The sequence below is a fragment of the Nyctibius grandis genome, chromosome 1 (genome assembly GCF_013368605.1).
Source record: "Nyctibius grandis isolate bNycGra1 chromosome 1, bNycGra1.pri, whole genome shotgun sequence".
NCBI lineage: Eukaryota > Metazoa > Chordata > Aves > Nyctibiiformes > Nyctibiidae > Nyctibius > Nyctibius grandis.
In genome coordinates this window covers 39,842,620-39,863,628 of record NC_090658.1, presented here as the reverse complement: position 1 = coordinate 39,863,628, position 21,009 = coordinate 39,842,620, and the positions used below count along the sequence as shown (strand labels likewise).

Here is a 21,009-nt window from a genome sequence, read left to right as displayed (position 1 = left end):
TTGTTGCTTTCTCTACTAATAAAGGAAACAATATCAAGAAAATGAGTTGGGACTTCCCACGCACACCAGATTGAGTTCAGAAGGCAAACTGAATTAAAACTGTAACAAAAATCCAGACCAAATGAGATGAACCACTCAAAATTTCAGTTTTGCAACGCTGACACCTCTCTAATGCTAAGTTTAAGGCTCTAGGGAGAAAACAGTATCTGACCTTATAAAAGCCACCCAACTTACTGCACTAAATATTAAATAGAATATTTAATAGAAATGTTAAATAGAAGCAGGAAGAAATATGGGTAGAAAGTGTTAGACAATAACCAGCTTAACCCATGGTGAAATAATGTACTGCAACATGTTATTGGTAATCAGTTACAGAACAGTAATAAATCTAGCTCACTTCTACTGACGCCCCACTATAGAATTACTTTCTAGAAAACTGATGGTACACAATGCAGTGTACAAAAAATGTAAACAAAGTCCCAACTGCATCCCAAAAAAGGATGCAGAAAGACATAATAACTCAAGTGTCTTAAGCCCTTAAAATATATTTCTAAATATTTTCAGTCTATTCAGAATGTTATTCAGCTTTTAAACAGACCTTTAACATTCAGGTCTTTGTTAGCGTGTATGTTTTTTAGTATGTGTCAGCACCTTTGGTATGTAAAAATCACTCTGCATTATGTTTTACCACGTATTTCACAGTTCTTTGTTCCGTGCACCACAAACAGAACTGTGTTTTTGAAAACTCTCTACACACATGATGTACTTTTGCAATCTATTTTCTGCGAAGAGTTGCTCTCAAACTAGGCAGCACTCTCTCTTAAGCACGTAATAAATATGAGACTGTTAGGGGACACTCAGAAGTTATTTATGCCCAACACCTTTTTTTTTTTGTCTGGCAATTAAATCATTCTTCACCTGAAAGTACATAAAGGCAATTATATTGGCTTGTGCTGAAAGCAGAAAAACAGCACATAAAATAATAAATAGCAGAAAGAGGATATTTAAATAGGCATGCAAAGTATGCTATACACATTAAAGAACATAATGAGAGAAATATGATTTCATTTTAGTAGAACCTACAGGACAGTAGGACAGCAGTAGTGTGGTCTGCCCAGAGACCTAGAACCTTACCTTTGCCAAACAACAAAACAAAATAATAAATTTTGGCCAAAATAATAAATTTTCAGCAATACAGTGAAACAACGAGACAGGAATCAAGATAATATCAGAAACTGCATCTCAACAGCCCCAGCAGTTCTTTAAAGAAGAAAAGGAAGATGCTTAAAGACTAAACTCAGAGCTATGACCAAACAATATCCTTCTTCATTAAGCTGGCATTGTTTTAGATAAACTCTACTGACCACAGTACATGACTCAATAGGGATATTCCAGTTTTAGTACATCATAAATGATTTCTGAATTAGTATTTTAACCACGTAACTTACAGCTGGCCTCTACAATCAATGGGAAAATCAGACTTGCACAATGAATATATAATATTTTCTTCTTCTTCCTGATCCCCAAACTGCCCCTCAACACTCTTGGGCTGCCTCCCTCCCAAATGTGGGTGAAATACGAAGAGCAAAACCAATTTCATCGCTGTGGGCCCACACCTCTGTGAAACGGTTCCTGCTGGGAAAGAGACCAGACTGAGGCGTGTGGTCTGTGCTGCTGGATCACAGCCTCTCTCCACAAACTGAGGAGCTGGACCAGGACTCGTGATATTTGTCCCGACCCTCCCCCAAAAGAGTCCATGTAAAATCGGAGTGTCCTGAGCAGGGCCTGCCCAGGTCCCCACAGCTGCACCCAGGAGAGGATTCCCTTGGCCAGGCCGCGGCGAAGAGCAGATCTGGGCACAGCACAGCGGCAGATTCAACACAGCCCACGGCAGCCCCTGCAGAAAGGTGCCCTGTGCTGAAGGCAGCCCCTCGCAGCACTGCTGGGACTTCGTACCATGCAAACGCTTTACGTGACCTTTGCCTACGACCAGCCCTTTGGCTGGCCATGGATTGCTCCGGCATCTTTTCACCAACACAGCACTTATAGGTCAGCCCCTCTTTCACTGTTTTTAACTAGAATTTTATGGAAATAATCTTCTCTTTTTCTACACCTATACTGTTTTGCTCCTGGAATGAATATTAGGAAGCAAGTACAGAACAGTATTTGATAGACAGCCTGTCAGGCCGACCTACACCACTTCTCTCAATAACACATAGAAACTCAGGTTTGTAATGGGAGTGCTGAGACAATTACAACTACAGCAGCTCAGACTATGATGCTGTAATGTAAAGGTAACTGTGCCATTATTGTAATTTGAAAGATACCAAGAGAGGAAAGAAGAAGAGGGGGGGGGAAAAAAAGCTTTCAGGCTTTATTAGATGTTAGCACTGTAATGCCCTTTCTTTGAAAAAATAGCACACAGTACCATTCCCTGCTGACTCTAAAGCACAGTGACTGCAAGCACGGCTCACTATTACAGCATACTCCAAAACCTGTCAGTCAAAGAATGGAGCTGCTAATGCCAAATAAAACAGCAGATTTATGCCGGGGAAAAGAAGCTATAATGTAAGAAATACATTTTCTTTGCTCTCATTTATAACGGTAGTGGGGGAGCTAACTACAGCGGGTGTTTAGCATATTTACAAGACACTACAGGAGGTTTTTAGCATATTTACAAGCAACAATGGCATAATTTTACATGCAGAAGTTTAAATATTGTAAAATCTGCTCTGTCTTTAGCTTCTGTGATTTAAGGCATGTGTATCTAGATCCCAAGTTGAAACTTTCAAATCAGATAATGTCTATAATGAAAACTCCATGCTCTACTAACTCGTCAAGCTCACAGAGATCTTGCTATGAATTCTCTAATAGCAATAGGGCATTTTGGTTTGAAGTCTCTTTTTATTTTAAAGGGGAAAGAAAAAAGCTTTGTTAATGCTTCAAAATAACATGGGATTTTATTTTTAGACACTGTTTTTTTTTGCAACAGTAAAATGTGCTGACAATAAAAATGTGTGCAGTATCTTCAGACAGTTGTGTCCTGTTCAGCACCACCAAAGACTGGCATGCTGGGCCTTACCTCTTTTATGGGGTAAGATAAGAAATCAGTATATTTTCTATTCTGCACTTTGGTCTTAGGAAAGGATACCTGGAGGCGGGTAGAAGGAACAGGGTGCGTGCCAGGAATGGTCTGTGTCTGGTACAAACTCACTTGGGTGCAAAATCCGGACTGGGCCTGGCCCAAATGGGAATCTGTTTTATTTCCATTCTCCAGCACTGGGGGAAGCCCAGGGGAAGCAGGCGTACACAGCGTGGGCTCACTGGAAATGACAACGCTCTGTGCCATTTGCTTGGCAGCAGAACAGAGGTGGGGCTGAAGGGTGCTCGGCTGGCAAGACTGGCCAAAGCTGCCTCTTCAGCCAAATTCATCTTATATTTTGCCATTTTAAAAATAAAACCTAGATTATGTAAATACAGATCACACCACTCCTGATCTTGTGTTTGATTTAAGAAATCTAAAGATCTAAGTAAGAATTGTGTGCTTGATCTAAGGAAGAGGCATTGTATAGTGTGTGAGCGCAGTGACACAGAGAAGACATCTTTTAGACAGACTGAAGGACCAAGTTTGATAGTTTCCCTCATAGGAGCAGCACCTACAGGAGCCACGGGAGTCAGCAGCATCTGCTCACTGCCATGTTGCAGGCTACAATCTTTTATAACCATGATCTACGACATGTGACTACAGCCTGTGGATAAAAATCAGTTTCATTCCTCCTCTCTCACTGTATTTTATCACACTTACATGCATCAAGACTTGCCATAAGCATACAAGGAAAGATGAGACAGAGCACAGGTTCATCCCCACCTGGACTTAGGAATGCAACTGACGCACTTAATATTGAAATGTCACTCAGAGGTCTCCCTTGACAGGTACTCATGTCCCAAGAGTAATTCAGCCACCCAAAATCAGCTTCAATAAGAAAACACAAAGCCAGAATTACCAATTGTATGAATTTGACACTTATTAACACTAAAACATAATATTGTAATAGATTTTTCTGTAGACACTATTGGCTTTTACTACTTAATAATGCATTTCCTTTTTTTTATAAAATTCTGGAACTCAATCTATACATAAAATTTCCCTCAATTTTTCCATTAAACCTAATAAAAATTAATTAAATATTTATGCAACTCAGGAAAATTTCCCAATTATGTATGATTGGACATAGACTGCAATTTACAGTACTCACAAAATATGTTCATTCAGGGTCTCTGGTAAACATAACGTCAAAAGAAAACCCAAGTTTTCCGTATTTGAGCTTCTTTCATAAAAGCGATGATTTAACATCTTAGACACAACAAGACACCGCAGAAGATAAAACCTTAATTAAGGCTCACCTCTGAAGGAAGGTGATGAAAAATAAAGGAGAGGTTCAGAGATTAGAAACACTGGAGCTTAACATAGACCCATTTTCTGGTCTTTAAAAATCTATTTGAACAAGACACTACTTGTGACAAAACTGAGGGGCAATGCACACTGGATCACTCCCTCATGCGAGCTGGAAGCAGCCTGCGTACCTGCTCAGAGCCCTCCAGCTGCCTCTTGCCACATTCCCAGCATCTTTCACATGAAACCCAACACTCCCCTGAAGAACAGGCTTTCGTTAATTCCCACCTTACATTACTCATAACAATACTGTAGAAATGAAGAGTCAAACTCTGCCATCACTTAATTCTGATTACACCCGTTTAATTAAATTAAGGCAGAATCAAGTCATGGTACCGTATGCGTAGATTATCTAGCTGTTTGTGTAGATTATCTAGCTTCCTATATATAGGAAGGAGGGTTTTCGTATCTAATGTTAAGGCACTAAATTAGATGTTTGAGTGTCTCTGTTTAGCCCGCAGCCAGGGCTAAACAATAACCAGTTGTTCTATCACCCAAGACCCCTCCCCAGCTGAGAAAGGGAATTGGGAAAAGGAGGGACACTCATCAGTTGAAATTTAAACAGATTTAATAAAATAAGGAAACCAATATCGATGCTAATACAAAAGACGCAAAGTTATACTCAGCCCATAGAGTGGTGGCAAGTCCCTCCAGGGATCACAATTGTTGAGAATAGAGGAAAGGAGAAGGAGGGAAAGCAGAGCAGAGCAAAACACCCCCCTCCTCCCCACCAAACTTTCCCTTTTATAGTGAACCTGACATTAATGATACAGAACACACCTGTGGGCCAGCCTGGGTCAGCTGCCCTGGCTTTCACTGCTAATGGTCTTGATCACCATACCACAGCTGGCCACAAACTGAAACAAAATGTAACAGGAAAGTGGTTCTATAAATTTTATCCACACAAAACCAGGACACTGTGTTACCTGATACCATAAAGTCAATAAAAAGAGGCAGGTATCTAACGCAGACGTTCTGGTTTCTCTGTGGAAGTCCCAATTAAAGAACCTAAGCTAATTTTGAGACCTGAGAACGCATGGCCTGTGGGATCCCTGGCCCTACATACAGATGCATGCACATGCACACTCCTACTGAAAGTAATTGTGGTTGCAAAACAGGACTTTCCCTCTAAAAATCAAGATGTTGGTATTTGGTTGTGTCTGATACAATTGCTGCTGCTGCTGCATCATGATGGGAGCTGTGCTTCTTCATGCAGCTATTTCTTTGTCACTGCTCTGCTTTCCTTTCTTCTTCTTACGTATATGACTGTGTGCTGATCCATAAACCTGAATAACTCAGAGCTCATGAAAACTGATAACTTCCAGCGGCTGAACATGATAAAAAACTTGGATTTAGACCCTGCTGCAACATAACAAGACTGACAAGTATTAAGCCAATAATTAATTAACTGAGTTTAAAAGTAGTCACTCTGACATAATAAATTGTAACTGGTAGAAACTAAGTCAAAGTCCGCCTCTCATAAGAGATATATTCTACTGCCATAACTGTAACTGTTCAATACAACTCAAAGTGTGACAGTTAAGTATCCCTGAGCAGATAAATTCAACTATCTGGATTATTTACTGCTGTAGGCTATATCACTTTCGTACTGTCCACATTACTTGCATTTACTGTGCATACATTTCATATTCAATGAAAACCCATATTTACAAAGTGATTCGGTGATACAGGATCCTTAAGGCCCCTTACACAGTATAATACTTTGATAGCATATGGCCTGACTTATAATTATTTTATTTATTATTTATTATTATTTATTTAAATTATTTATTTGTTTTATTTAATTTATTTGTATGCTGTAAACTAAAAGTATTTAGAAAGCTATCTTCTGAACTGTGAATAAGGGACTATAAGAATCTGTCATTATTGCTATTTTATTTAGGAAACTACTGTTACACACAGCCTTGTCTCAGTCGTGTTGCTCCACTTCTGTGGCTTTACTACATCTGCGGCAATATACAGTCCAGTGAAAAGGGATTCACTCTGTTGTATTTCACTGCTTTTTTTTTTTTTTATGTATAAACCAGCTTGACTCAACTTCCATTCTTATTGCTATTTTAATAGTGCAAATTTAGATGCCTACTCTATCAATCCTCACTCAGATAGGTAATTTTTACTCACCATTTTGTGTTGCCTGTATTTGAAAAGGCTGCACAAGATCTACTTGGGCATACATGGTATGCCAGCCTGAGCCTCAGGGGAGGATCTCCTTATTTCAAAAATTTTACAGTTTAGAGAAAACTGCCTATAGAACACCATACACAGCCGTGGGATGCACAGTACCCCTCAGTTCATGCCTTTGGAAAACAGAGAAGCTGGCAGAGGTAGTGTTGAGTTTTCAGACCCAGCAGTACATTGGAAATGAGCCCAAACTGAAGCTGCCTCCTTGCAGTCCCCATTAAGTCATTTCTCAATGTATGCTGTAGCACTGGAGACAGTGCATTTACTTGAAAAATTGTATCAAGAATCATATTTGCAACAAGTAAAACTTTAGTTATACTAATATTCTAATATTTTGTAAAATGACTTCTGAAAGTAATTTTTTGAGTTTTCTTTATGACTGTTGAAAGATAACAGCAAACTACTAGGACATACAAAATACTCTCTTGTTGCAAAATGGCTGTTGATACCTTTCTGCAAAAAATGCTGCCTTTTAAGATTAATTGTAATGCATTCAAATTATATGCAAATTTTTGTAGGAGAGAGGATTGAATTCTACCAACAGTTTTCATGTCCTGGGGGAATAAGTCCAAAATCTTCTTCATTTTACAGCAGGAAGACTGTATAAATAAGAAAGATAATAAAAAACAATAGACTGAATACTGAATAGGGGCATAGCACATATGCATTATTTACAAGGCAGAAGGTTTAAGCATTACAAAAGTTGAAACCAGCTCCCGTATTAAAGAAAGGGATATTTGAGATAAGATATTACATGACTCCAATACTAATCTTTTATGACGTTTTGAATTCAAATTCTATTCAGTAAGAAACACTGTAGACTGTGGTACATTTATGAACAGGAGTCAAAAACATCTCTTCAATTTTATCTTTAATATATTTGGAATAGGGAAAAAATCCACTTAAATTAACAGGATTGAATAAAAGAGTAAAGGCTTGCAGAATCAAATCCTTTTGTTTCTAAAATTTTATTATCAAAATATGTAAGAAAAATTAACACAAAAGGAGAAAGAACATTTGGACCCATCACATTGGTTTCTGAGCAGGCACTCTCAAACCCACATGAAATTTCCAGTGGGCAGGAGACAATCACAGTTTCCACTCAGAGAGTCTGATTTACCATGTTGTTGCAGCACAAGAGCGTTGCTTCGGTCCCTCAAAACGTTTGACCAGCTGCCTCTTACAAAAGTCACAGAGCAGAAAGGATCCTCAGCACCTCAGAGGATGAAGCAAAACCTTTCCTTTATTAAGCTGCTAAAAATGAGGTAACGTACTATTACTGAAGGGGGAGAGGGAAACCTGGTTTCTATTATGAAGACAATGCAAAGTGCTTTCTCAACTCCTCCTAGCAGCACACCAGGAAAAACAGAGAAACAAACCAAGAACACTCAGAATGAAGTACCAAAGGTCAGGTTAATGCCTCTCCCCCCCAGCCCTGGCTTTGTGAGGCAGCCCAGGTGCCCTCTTCCCGCTGCTGATGGATGCTTCCTTTAAAGCACTCAGCCCACTGCCCATACGAGCAGTTGTACTTCCTCCTCCAAATTTCACCAAATGAAGATTTTTCAAAAGGAGACCAACAAAAATCAATAGTATTTGAATAGCTAACACTGAAACACTTACTCTCTTTTCTGTTGCACTAATTATCATCCTTTGATATGCTTGTTTCAAGCAAGGAATACTTTTCTAAAGGTAGTGGAATAGACAAGTCTCTATTTTCAAACGTTGCTGTTCCTAAATGCTTATGGAATAAAAGAGCCATCATGCAATCTATCCCAGGGAAGTGTCAGACAACAACCTCTGATATGCTAAAATTTGGTTCATTATTGCATAAACCATCAAATAACAGGTACCTCTGTTTAAAGAAAAAAAGTAAAATAAAAATCTATTCCAGCTTCCTAATCCTCCAAAAGCCTGCTTAACACAACCATAACAGGCCTTCACAAGAGAGAAGCTACAGATGCCTTCATGCTACAGGGCTTGCTCACACCCTCATCAACTACTACTACAAAATAGTTGTCTTTTTCTGCCTCTTCATGCAATGTCCCAGCCTCGTGAAGATCAGGTTACAAAGATCAACAATGCTGCTAGTGATACTGTATGTTATTTACTCATTAAAAAAACCCAAGTACCACAAAGCTTACACCAAATAACACACTGCTGACCATCTTCACCAGTAAGTAGAACCTGTGAGGTACCATGGGACAGTACTGGGCAGCAGAGTCCTGGAAACAACACAGTGCAAGGAAGCAGCACCAAGACAGTGGCCCCCCTCTCTTCCTCCCCAGGGCCACAGGTAACAACACAGACTGAAGGATTTTCCATGTGCCTTGAAAGCAACCAGCAGACTCTGAAGAGCTTTTTTTAATGATGAAGCTCTTCAGCTAAATGCATCCAGGACAGGAGCCCCATTCCGATGCTGGAGCTCGGCAGGCCCCCGGGAGAGCTCAGGCCGAGCCACGTGGCACTAACAGCCTCACCTCTGCAGAGCTTCATGTACCATGACGCTTTCTCTAACACATATTCCAAAGAATTTCTGTCTTAGGGAACAGGCTTTTTGTTCTGCAATGAATAAAAATAACTTACGCCACTGTCTCAACACAGTAGAAACTATAAAATAGTTACTTTTGGCTGCCATGATATTGTATTTACAAATATCATTTTACATCTTCTTACCAATTCTCTTAAAACACCATTTCATAACGTATTCCTAGCAGTGTGAGAATGCCTCCTATCAAATGAATTTTCAGATTTTAGATTTTTACAGTTCAAAATGGGGAAAATCCTCCCTGTTCAAAATGAATTACAAAACACTAAATAAAATGAAAAATCAGTATTCCATATTAAAAAAAGAAAAACAGAATTGACATAATATTACCTATTTTTTTTATGAAGAGATGATGAAAATCAGTAGCTCTACTAAAAAGATGTCTATACTTCATGGACATGTAGAGTTCAAAAAACATATGACATTCTTTGCTACATGCACATATGGTAACATATGGGTAGGTGACAACACTCATACTTGTGTATGAAATCCATAAATGACCAGGGAGAAACAAAGGCTACTTACATTGTGTCAACATACAAGTTGCATAACAGCTAGCTACTTAGATGAAAAACATTCTGGTCTCTTCAGTCCACACGATTAAAAAGATTTTCCTAATTAGTAAGTAGAATTATAACACTTTTGAGGAAATTTCTGCTGTAATAATATGGAAATCTTTCATTCCCTAAAGAGGAAAATTTTAAATAGTAAATAAATGTATAACTTCTAGTCACATTAATGTAGCAAGTGAAAATGCCTAAGATACAAGGAGACTTGTCCTAGTGTGCAAATTAGCCATTTGTTTGAAGGCTGTAAAGCATTTCATGCTTCCCTCCCCTTTTAATACATATTGCTCAATGTAAGTATTGCTCCATATCAAGTGGCTGGTAGTTTTGGGGTGTTGTTTTGTTGTTTCTTTGAAATCACACTCTTCTGGAAGCTTCTTTTCCTTTCTTCTCTTAAAATCCTGCGCCATTTCGAAAAACACGCAGCATGATAGGATACAAGAACATTTACAAAAACCTTACTTCCATTTTCTCTGTATTGTTTCTCTTCTGTCAATTCTCTTTCTTTGTCATCATTGTTTCCTGCCACCACCTCATTTCACTCAATGGAGACAAACAAATAGCCTTTCCCTCTTAAAAACCATAGCACTGTTAACATGTGCCCTAACGGACAATTTAGAGACACTGTGTGAACAATGATTACTGACCTTCCTTTTCTCATGCAACTTGTTAATGAAAATGAGCTTTGTGGAGAAACCTTTTCTGGGGTATCAAGGCCATTTATGATGATATAAGTACAGAGCATTATATTTAATTGACATTCTTAGATTTTAAGTTTGCTGCAGAATGGCTCTTTTTTCAAAGCATTAATTATTCATACAGAATACCGCACACTGCACTACAGAACCTGAAAATCTAGATTAATTGCCATATTAGAAATCCTGCTTAGTATGACACAAGGGTTGCTGTTCTGGAGGAATGAAAAGCTATTCCTCAGGCCTTTGGCATACGTGTTTTCAGTATTAGAGCGTCTCTCTCAGTGGTGTACCTTCTTTTCCTAGGCTTGCCTTGAAAATCCTGTGTTCTTTAGCTGATGTAGGAACAATGTCAGAAATAATTACATTTGCTTCTTCAGCATCATGACACTTCACCAGAAACTCCAAGATTACCATCTGATGTCAGCAGTACAAGCTTTAATGATACCCAAGTACACCGCCTCCGGTTTTATGACAGAAAAAAAGATTGTACGCGAACACTTCTCAGCCAGACCTACCTCGGCTGACTGCGTTGCACATCAAACGTAAAAAAATGTACAAAAACCTTATTACCATTTCAGCTAATCAAATTCTGTGGCTTGCTGGGGTGTACGTGCGCACACTGACCTCTACAATGTCATGACTTTCAAGTTATTCATTGATTTCTGGGAATCAAAAATGCGATGCAAATAAGGAATTGCTAGTCAATTAGTTCTTATCATGAGCTCGCAGTCTGTGGTAATGGTATGACACTGGGTCTGCATAACAATTCAAAACAAGCCTTTCCTAGCCAGGTAACTGTCCTCAAAGGCAAGACGTGTCCCCTTTCCAAAGAACAGATGTAGTCAGCAACATGATTAATGCCTTCGCGCATGATACAAGACTGATTTTAACAGCTGTCAGCAATTTCAGATGGTATGGGCAGTCCCTTCCCACTTACCCTATACACTTGATACCAATGTAATCATGGTTTCAGTCCACACACAGAAGGAAAGCTTTCCTTTTTCTCCTTATTATTATTTAATTCCATAACTGCCAGCTAACTGTAATGAAACTATTTGAAGCTTCTTTAAAATGCCTATCATTTACCATATGTTCATTTAGTTTTTAAGAGACAGCTATATCCTGCAAGTTGCAATTCTTTGCCTACCAATATATGTCATTAAAATGAATATTCATGTGGCACTTCCAGTGGCTTTGCTTAATATGAAACCTATCGGAGTCATTAAAAGGCTTGTCATCATAGCCCACCAGTGCCTCTGGCACTTGTAAATTATGAACTTTAACTCTGTCTGCAAGTGCTAATCTCAGCGTAAAATGGAAAAATAAATTACTGGCGTCAATTATCAAAGTTTATAATTTTCATGAGTAAATTGGGATTTTTATAGTACCTCCAGCATGCACTTAGCTTTATTAGAAGCCACTAGTAAGCTACTCTTGACCAGTCCAAACAAACAGAAAACCTCTTTCAATACATTATCATTTCTGTTTCTAGATTTAATGATTATCAGCAAGCAGATATTCTTACTAATTCCAGAAATATTACCCTTTATTATCTTATATCAGGTGAGGCACTGCAGAAAATCTTCTGTGAGATACAGGCTCAGTTGCCTTCCCTTCTGTGGAAATCCCCCAGTGCAGAGGCCAAGCAAACACCAGTTTGTGTGTGGGAAAAGTGAGAATCAATGGCTAATTAAAGGTCTCTTGGTCCAGAGCAGTCCCCCCCGGTGAGTCCTTACACTGCAGGGTAGCACACCTTAAGGTCATGTGGGACGAAAAGCTGCTGCCGCTCCACACCCACTATGTTTGGGGTGTCAGGGTGGCTGTGGAGAGTGACACGGGGAGGGAGAGATGCTGTTTTGCCTGCCTGATGTGAGCAGCCATAAAGATGACCTGGTTAAAAAGGGGAAAACTACTGAACAAAAGAAAATGTCTGCTGAAAAATATTGACAGAGAAAATGCCTGCCAGCCTGGCAGCTGTGAGCCTTGAAAACATCCTTGAAAAGTGCAGCTGGCCTCCTTGGAGCACAGCTGGGTACCCAGAAACCACAGACATCCTCAGATAACATCAATAGGTGCAAAACCAAGGAAAAGCAACAGCAACTTATCATCTGAAAAGGCAAAATATAGTCTGGCAAAAGGGCAAAGAAGTTATCTCCAAGAACTTCGCGTACCTTCCCTTTTCCTAAACAGGTTGAATTTTGCTCAAGCTTTCTACAAGCTCTTGGACTCTCACCTGGGACCCCTGGCTGACTGCAGACCCTGTGACACAGATGATCTTTCATAGATCATGGAATAGTTTGGGTTGGAAGGGACATTTAAAAGCCATCTAGTCCAACCCCCCTCGCAGTGACATCTTCAACTAGATCAGGTTGCTCAGAGCCCCATCCAAGCTGACCTTGACTGTTTCCAGGGATGGGGCATCTACCACCTCTCTGGGCAAACTGTTCCAGTGTTTCACCACCCACACTGTAAAAAATTGCTTCCTTATTTTTACTCTAAATCTACCCTCTTTTAGTTTAAAACCATTACCCCTTGTCCTATCGCAACAGGCCCTACTGAAAAATCTGTCCCCATCTTTCTTATAATCCCCCTTTAAGTACTGAAAGGCCAGAATAAGGTCTCCCCAGAGCCTTCTCTTCTCCAGGCTGAACAACTCCAACTCTCTCAGCCTGTCTTCATAGGAGAGGTGTTCCAGCCCTCTGATCATCTTTGTGACCCTTCTCTGGACCTGCTCCAACAGCTCCATGTCCTTCTTATGTTGGGGTCCCCAGAGCTGAACGCAGTACTCCACTTGGGGTCCCATGAGAGTGAAGCAGAGGAGCAGAATCACCTCCCTCAACCTGCTGGTCACACTTCTTTTGATGCAGCCCAGGATACGGTTGGCCTTCTGGGCTGCAAGCACACATTGCCGGCTCATGTCCATCTTTTCATCCACAAGTACCCCCAAGTCCTTCTCCTCAGGGATGCTCTCAATTCCTTCATCCCTCTGGCTGTATGTCACTGGGGGTTGCCCCGACTGAGGTGCAGGACCTTGCACTTGGCCTCGTTGAACCTCATGAGGTTCACATGGGCCCACTTCTCAAGCTTGTCCAGGTCCCCCTGGATGGCATCCCACCCCTCAGGCTTGTCAACTGCACCATTCAGCTTGGTGTCATCTGCAAACTTGCTGAGGGTGCACTCAATCAAAGGGAGACTTTGTCTGCTACTTTACCTGTCCCCCTCTGGGCCCACTTTTGGAATTGGTTTGGTTTGTTCTCCCCTCTGGGATTGTTTGGCTCCTTCCAAAATCTGTCTAATTTCCTTGACACCTGTATTATATATACATATAAGTAATTGATCATAAAGATATCTGCTGTTATATTGTTAACTTTGCTTCACTAATGTGGAGTAGTTTGTAGTAACCTGTAATAGTATCTACGTACTTGGTTGGTGCTATAATATTGATTGTTGTCATACTATTGATTGATACTATATGACCGATTGCTGATAGTAATTTGTAATATTTTGAGATATATATATTTGCTTTATTAAACTTAGCTGTACTTGCTAGTGGTGACTTTTTGTAGTATTTGTGGTAATCTGTAATAAAGTAGAGAAATTCAGAGGCTCCATGTATTATGAAATCCTACCCATGGTTGCCATCTCTATACACTATACACCCACAGACCCTTCAGGTTGTGACACTGCCCTACTCCAGTGCCTGCATACAGTGGGACAGATGGAAGTGCCACAAATGAACATGGAGTCCCCACCTCTGCTAAAAGTCTCCCTCTTGCAATACCACTTTATTAGCACGATCCTACTGAAAAGTGCAGGACAGCTGTCCTAGGTCAAACGGAAAACCTATGGACCCGGTGTCCAAGGGGAGTCATAGGCAGGCACCTGGGCAAGGGTAAGAATTTGGAAGTGCAGAGGGTATTTCCTCCTAACTCCTGAGCAGTTCTTCCTCCTCCTAAAACAATGTCTTATGCATGCTCCCAGGACTTTCTGCTGCCATCCCTTAGCTCAGCATATACAGAAAGCTTTTGGGAAGATTTGTGAAAAGATGGGGGATGTCTTCCTTAGTGCTGATGACCTCTGACACCTCTCTGTAACATCTGTTTGAACCAGAAGAGCAGAACAATAATCTAGTGTCAAAGTTTGCCTGGTTTTGACTTAACTCATACAAAGTTGAGATAATGTCATGGTTGTGACTGCTGAATCCTTCATTGCTGGGTGCAGGTCTTCTTAAAAGCACTGCTCGGGAGGGCAGAATGAAGATCCAACATATAAACTTGGGCATTTGCTGACACTACAGTGGACATCTGAATGACAGCTTTCTCTTAAAGTGTTTTGCATAATCTCTCCTGTTTTTTAGAGGGGTAGTGGTTTTTCCTGAGTATACTTCAAGAAAGACAATCTCTGCATTTGTCTGAACAATACAAAGAATATTTATTATTTGCCACATCCTTAAAAATATGGGGTTTGCTTTTTTTTTTTTTTTTAATACACGCCAGATTCCCTTCACTCTATGTGTAAGAGTTCACTTTAGGAGGTCATTGATCCTGAAAAGACTTGAGCTCTCTCTGAGTGCTCACACTTTAAATGGGCAACCAAGAGAAATGCAGCTGTCACTACCCACTCTGGCCAGAATTTTCCCATGCTCTGCAGACACTGTCAAGAAGCAAATTCTTGCTTCGTTTCATTTTAGGCAGCAAAATAATTCATTCCAAGCAGACAGATTTTTAAAAAAATGAGCTCTTTCTGATATTCAGTATTTTGGAAATGCAGCCTCAGTGTAACACTTGTGTGAAAGCCAAGGACTTCTGAAAATCTGTCCCTAGTGCACACCAGTGCCAGATATAAAACATGTTTGTGTACATGTGTCTGCTGAACACTCAGCACCTAAAAACCTGGGCATGCAATCTTCCAAAGGGCTGGCAGTAACTGTCCAGGACAGTAATTTATCAGAATAAACAAGGGATCTAACTCAAAGTAGGCAGCTAGGAAATGCTCTGGATTTCTAGCAATCTATTTTACACAATGCCAGTGCAAATGTCTTTGCTTTTCATTTTGGTCATTGTATCACTGAACAACTAAACAGATGGCACAGGAACAGTATGCAAAACATTTAGTCATGCCAGGCAAGGTGCAGTAATACCAGCTGTTCTGGCCTGCTGGCCTTGGTGGAGTTTAGATAACATTGAAAGAAAGATGCATGTCATTTTGCTCTCTTTTTCCCCCCCTCTCGAGTCCTCCTTTGGTCTCACTTCTACAAAACAGAAGCTAAAACTAGGAAATTAGACTAATATGCTGTAAATGCAAGAAGCATTCCACACATATTACCTCACCCACGTATGAATTTAATACTTAAAGACAGCAAAATAATGCAACCTGTAGAAGTGCTGCCTCCACAGCTTTATTACTTTTCCCAGGTCTATGGCCAAATCTCTGTATAGCACCTTAATTCTGAACAGAATTTGTCTACAGATAATTATATAAGCTGAAACTGCCAATAAATTATCACAAGTGCTCTTCCTCAGTTGAACTATGGGTGATGGACTGGTAGGAGAATAGCGATGCCCACCTTGCCTTCCTTACGTGCCACTTTTAAAGCCAAGCAAAGAACTGTAGCCCCTGACTAAGGACTGATAAGATACATGCTTTGCCACCTGTAAACATCCCTTGCTGGACAAAGAGGAGAGGCCAGGAGCAGACAGAGCCCTTGGACCAGGTTTTCTGACCAAAAGCACATGGCAGATGACAATGTACAAATAAAGGCGGAGGTAGAAATACTCTACCTCCTGCACCAATGATTTTGTCTCTTGGCTCTTGATTTTGTCTTTGTCCCTGTCATGGTTTAAAGACGTGCATTTTTCCTAATATCTTAACTCCTAGAAAGTAAAACAAATTAAAAGTTAGAAACAACAAAAAGCTCATAAGTATTAACAGCTGATAAGAACAGTACAAAATTACAAAATAAGCTAAAGCTAAAAATTAAATTAACCTCAAAGTTGGGGGAAAGTTATTTCAGTCTACATTTCTTAAGTGAGCCTCACGACTTTTTCATACTTCAGGCTGACTTTAGCATGCACGGCTCACTCCTGTTTCTCTGCATGGGTTGAAGTTGAACTACTTGCATTTTAGACTGCCAGCTAGGTGCACAGACTCTAGTTTTATGGTTTGCAAACTCTCACAAAAAACAACGATCTTAGAAAATATTTGAGAATTTCAAGTTAGTTGGAAGCTCTTTGCAATGAGCACACACTGTGCCACAAAGCTGGATTTAGCAAAGCGTTCTCAGTAAATACAGTAAAAAAATCTTGCAAGGCCACATGGCTGTTACCAGACAATGTTTCCCCCACGCTTCAAGAAATCTCCGATTCCTGGGTTTGGGTTTTTTTTAACAAGGACCAACAAAAAGAGTTTCTAACATCCCCTTTAGCTCAGGCTCTCTCCCTCACTGAGCCAATAAGCCTTCATTAAGCTATCTGACTTACTTTTTAAATTAAGAGACCAGCACACGTTCCTGCATACAAGAATAATAAGAGTCTTTTCACAATGATCCTGTTCAAGTAATTAAAATATTTTACATTTTTACACTGCCTTTCATCTCCCTAGGTCCCAGAGTGCTTCACTAAACAGAGAGCTATGTCCACAACTGCTGCCTCCCAGCCACGTCACGCTTGCTCGCAGGACGTGCGAAGTACAACTGACTTCACGGGTGTTTGCCTCACACACACAAGTGAAAATGTCACCATTGACAGTATACTGAATTAATTTCATTAACATAGAAAGCACAGGAGTAATAAATTCAGGTCAAGGAAAATGGTCTAATCCAATGAAAACTGGTTGAAAACAGGAAAATGTTTCCACCAAGCAAACATATGGAACCTTAAAAGCAATACTAGCAGCTGACGTACATCTAATATCCTCTTGAAAGCAGGAAAGGGTGAGAATAAATGCAGGGCCATGCTAATGTTTAAATTGCAGGGGTAGCTCCTAAATAGCATTTTCAAAACTGTACAAAAGTTACTTAAGCTGATGTATGAATAAAAAAGCTCCAAAAGCAAAACTGCTTTTTTAGCAGTGATGTTCCCTGTGCTTACAGTTTTGGCACTAAAAATCCTGCCACAGGTGAAGACACTCACATTGCATAGATTATTATGGCTACATTTGACTATGAAGGTGTTACTCAAAACCAAAGACCACATGCCAGTTCTCCTGATGGTTGTAAGGTCTCCTCTCTCTACAAGCTGATCACACAAAGTGCACTGCTATCACCATGATGTCTTTCAAGAGTAAAACCCCAGTCTCCCAACCAGGAAAACCATGGATAGCCTACATCTGGGTACCACATGTTGACAACAGCAGTAACAAGTAAGCTAAACTACATCAGCTGAAGTAAAAACACTCCCAACAAAAACATCTCTAGCTGAGAAGGCCCCCACAGCATAACTACACAGACCTCACACAATCCCCTGTGGGTTCTTCATTTCTGACCGACAAAAGCCAGGAAGACGGAGCAACTCCCACAGTCGAGGTCTCAGCAGAAAAAGAGTGCCTGCCCCCTCCCCGTGCTTCCCCAGTATCCCAACAGCACATAAATCACAGCTGGGCTCAGCATGGGGCCATTTTCTCCCAGGTTTTTTGCTATTAAACAGAAGGGACTGTTATTTCGTTTTGTGCTAACAACTGCAAAGTGCTTTTCTTCCCGCCGCCTCGCAAAGCACTGCCATCCCTTAGCCCTCAAGCCATTCTGTGAGTGCGGAGCGGTACGATACATCAGGGAAACCTGTGATTTTGTCCATTGTGCTGGTTGGGTTGTGAGTAGGGCTATAATGGGAGCCTTGATGGTGGCAATTCATAACGAGCTGCTCCACTGAAGTCACTGCATTGTTTTGTCCACTTCGAATAGAAGGAAGAGAAAAATGTCAGCAGTGCTTCAGCGTCTGCTTCAGCTCATTTTAGACATTTGGTAAGTGAATGTGTACATAATTACAGGCTGAAAAGGAAACGGCACTTCAGTGGCAAGGGAAATGCAGTGATCCACGGGAGGTGGTTCTGGCCATGGCCACTCATGCCACAGGTCCACCAGCACGAGCATATAGCATAGCCACATGACTTATAGAAACAACAGGAGTGTGAGTCTCATCAGAGTTGCACTGGTTTTAACCCCAGCCAAACTTCAAAGTTTTTCTTGATTTACGCCCATATGAGATCAAAATAACCCCCACCATCTTCAGCTCATTGTAAACAAAAAAACTCTCGAAAGCCTGGCCCAAAATCAAAGTCCCCAAGCCTTTGGGGGGAGGCAATAAATCTGAACCCTTCACAGAATATTTTTCTTCAAATAATTACCAGTTGGGTTTGCATATATCATTTAGAAGCTTTCCTTCCAAGTAACTACAAGATTAAAAGCAACATGGTAAAAAGTGTGACGAGACAGAGCAAATTTAATTTCTGCAAGTGAAAAGCATGAAACAATTACAGAAAGAGGACTCACACTCTGCTGAGAGACATCTCACATCCAGTGCTCAATGAGCTAACTGGGAAAGAATATGATTTGCATAGTGCTAAATTACTGGCATAAATGTATGTTAATCATACCCAGCTGCAAGTATCTTGTTTCTTCTCATGTGTTTAGTACAATGAAGTGGTGTTGTAACATATTAAAGATAAACTTGTGTTGCAAAATTTAAAGGCAAATCCAAACTTCTTCAAACTTGAAGCTTGTTCTCAGCTTGGGATCTTTATTTGGAGGGTTTCAGGCAGGGCAGTCCCTGGAGTTTCTTTCTCTTTAGCTTTCCCCACACTGACCCACTACCAGTCTACCTCTGCAAAGACCTGCTGACTTACTGTTCTCAACACACTAGTTTAATCTTGCAGATCTTCCACCAGCTTTCATTAAGCTCCAGATCAAACACAAGTGACTTTAAAATTGTTTAAAGACTAAGTTGCCCCCATCAGCCACTGAGTGCAGTTAAGTACAGCAGAGCACTTAACCTGACTGCAGCTGATAGGTCTCATCATCATAAAAAATCAAAATAAGGGTTTTCGAAATAAATTTCCCCAAAAGGCAGGCTTACTCATGACCAGAGTTTGGGTTACAGCAAGTCTATATATTATGGGAATATAGAAATATATTAACTGCTGGCCAAAACAGATGCCTTCTGTTTAGTTGCTTCACAGGTATTTAGGCAATACTTCTAAATTCAGGTAAAACAGCTATTTTATATTAACTTCTGCTATTTTGTTGAGGGAAAATAAGATGTCTACAAATCTCTGCATTAGCAAACCCAGATCATTTGCAAACGCATATACCACGCCGGTCTCAGCATGAAGAAAGCAAATCAAACATTCAGTCTTTAAACCAAAAGAATATTACTTAAGTAACAGACTCAGCAAAACATAGGAGATGATTTTAGAGTTTAGTGATGGTAACAAAATTTATAATGACTTTAAGAGAATGCTTCATGGTTTTCTATGTCAAATTAAATGAGGATTTAATGCAAAATATTTGGAAGTGAAAGAAGTGAGATCTTCATATATTTTGTACTTATATGTATAAATATTTAAGAAAGTTTATAAGGAAAAGAAGCTTTTTTTTGGTATGGGTATTGCATGTGTATGCACTGTCTGTTGATACAAACACAAAACAGATTAGGAAAATCAATACTCAATTCTTTTTCTAGATTTTTATCCACTGTAGTACACTAAAGCAATTTAGGTCCTGGCTGCTCTGAATCCTTACTTCAGCATTTCTTAGATGAGTATATTTATCATTGTATATTTGTTTGTCCCTCTGACAAACAATAGATAACAGGTGGCAAATCAAGATTGTTTTATGTTTATACATTTTAAAAATGTAAGCAAAGTTAACAGTAGCTTTTCTGTAAAAAAAAAATACATTTAGTCTCTGATGCTAAAAAGAGCAAGAGCCAGAAAGAGCATCAGCCATTATGACCAAACCATCTGTACTCCATGAGTCCACAGGCTTTCCAAAACCTTGTTGCTAGGAAATGAAAAAGAAAGGTTGATGACACAATTAGGTACCTGTTTCACAACCTTGAATAACCACTGCATGTTCTAGATCACTCTTTATGGAGAACGTCATTGCTCCTCTGCCAGTGATGTTGACTAGTTTGTAGACTAAAGCTATAGAAACAAGATACTGAGTTTTATTCTGGTCTACAGAGGAGAAATTCAAATTAGCTTTAACCACAAAGTTCATCAAAAGATTCTTGTCACCTCACAGGGCAAGACAGTTTGGTACTGAATTTTGGCTGCAGTCAAGTATACCATGTACATTTAAAAAAAAAAAAATCAAAATTATACTTTCAGCAGCTAATATATAGACTTACAGTGCTAGCACTAAGGGTATCTACATCTACTATGTCATTTCACCCTTATTTCTACTTTCATGCTTAAACACGACATAACACTTTCTAACTCCCAAAATCATAAAAGCAAGCCTTAGTTTCCAGCTCTCTGGACTTCTGCACTTTCAGGTGGAGTCTTAAAGCAGTTAGCAGTAAGACCTAAGTGCAGAGCAATCAGCTGGAA

The 21,009-nt window shown here is 39.9% G+C and overlaps 1 protein-coding gene across 1 annotated transcript in view; it reads right to left on the bottom strand.

The window, feature by feature from the left end:
* The window catches only part of SMYD3 (SET and MYND domain containing 3), a 463,693-nt gene that overhangs the window by 256,406 nt on the left and 186,278 nt on the right, over positions 1–21,009 (bottom strand). The gene's annotated exons all lie outside the window — the stretch shown is intronic.